This window comes from Ailuropoda melanoleuca, chromosome 19, assembly GCF_002007445.2.
Source record: "Ailuropoda melanoleuca isolate Jingjing chromosome 19, ASM200744v2, whole genome shotgun sequence".
In the NCBI taxonomy this organism is placed as follows: domain Eukaryota; kingdom Metazoa; phylum Chordata; class Mammalia; order Carnivora; family Ursidae; genus Ailuropoda; species Ailuropoda melanoleuca.
This window is the reverse complement of record NC_048236.1, coordinates 35,642,170-35,643,601: the sequence shown is the minus strand read 5'-3', so window position 1 is coordinate 35,643,601 and position 1,432 is coordinate 35,642,170. Positions and strand designations below refer to the sequence as shown.

The following is a 1,432-nucleotide window of genomic DNA, read 5'->3' as shown; positions in this document are numbered from 1 at the left end:
AAAAAAAAAAAAAGAAGTAATAAGCTCTTAAAAAAAAAAGTTCTAGAGGGTGATTAGACAAAGGAATTAGAGTTCAGAGAAGACTAGAGGTTTTAATACGGGAGTCTTAGTTATACGGTAGAAGACATTGCCTAGGTAGAGGAACTTTTTTTAAGTTTTTTTTTTTTTTTAAGGAATTTGCCAGGAAGGTCTAAAAAAGCGTTGGGTGATTCAGATACATAATTTTCAGTTTTAATTCATAGGATTACTCTTTTATTTTTGTAAACATTTGAGTTGTTTCTCATTTACAACATTATCTACTTCTGGATTACGAACTAAAATCCTCGTTGCTGAACTCTGAATACCATAGCAGATACATGTTTAGTAAATAGTAAGGGATTTTTAGGTAGTGGAAATGTCAGATCGTTGCTGAACAGATTGGCCAAATAGTACTTTGGTCAAGTATTTCATATATTGACCCAGCTCCCTTTGGAAAATCATCTGGCATTTTATATGCTTAAGCTATTCAAGAGCTCTCATCTAACTTTTCCTCGAACCACTGATATGTCGTCACATCATAGAGTTGATTTCGGGAACCAGTGAGTTCTTAAAAACAAGCTTGTTTTTTAATCAAAAAGACACTATTACAGTACAGCCGAATTGGATAAAATTAGTATCCAAACCGCGACTGAAATTCTAATGCCTTTGTCTTGTCTTTCTTATACCTAGTAAATGGCTTACAAAGGAAATGTCACTTCACATGAGATTTAGTTCCAAGACTTAAAAAGAAACACGGATATGCTCCTCACAGTCGCTCTAAGCACGCAGCTTTTGTGCTGTTCAAGTTGCTCAAACTGCGCTATGAGGAAGCCCTTCGACCGCTTAAAAGGCCGGGGACTGAAACAGACTATTGCACAACTCTTCACCGCCGGGCGGTTTCGCTTCCAAATCTGGCCTTCGTCTCATCCCACGGCCGGAGTCGCTTCTGGCTCCGCTGGAGCCACGCCGGTTCCCCCTCAAAAGCAGCCAGGGTTTCCTCGTCCGAGCCACGGGCGCCCTCCCTCCGCCCAAGGTTTTCGCGAAAGTGAAGCCGCGCGAGAGCGTGGCCCCCGGAGGTCCCATTGTCCGGCCGGGGAGACCTACGCTCCCCAGAGCCGCCTCCGCACTTCGGTCCCACCGTCTAGGTTAACCAAACGTCTATGGGTCTCCGCGCCACTCCCCTCCCCCCGCCGCCCCATTGTCTGCCTCGCCCCGCCCCGGGGGACACGTGCGCCTGCAGCTTCCCGAGCGAGAAGAGCGCGGGGCGGCGGCGGCGGCGTGGATACCGCCGGGAACGGCTACGCTGCCGCGGCGGCGGGGGCGGGGGCCGGGCGCGCACGGACCGGTGGGTGCCCTCCGGGAACTGCGGTAGCGTTCCGCGCCCCCCGCCCCGCCGGCCCGGGACGGGGCGGGG

General features: G+C 49.8%; 1 protein-coding gene across 1 annotated transcript in view; it reads left to right on the top strand.

Moving 5' to 3' along the window:
- Positions 1-1,246: 1,246 nt before the first annotated feature.
- Positions 1,247-1,432, top strand: part of SYNCRIP (synaptotagmin binding cytoplasmic RNA interacting protein) — a 33,886-nt gene continuing 33,700 nt past the window's right edge. Inside the window, exon 1 of the mRNA XM_034647811.1 lies at positions 1,247-1,363. The gene's annotated coding sequence lies outside the window, so the exon portion shown is untranslated. The remainder of the gene's footprint in view (positions 1,364-1,432) is intronic.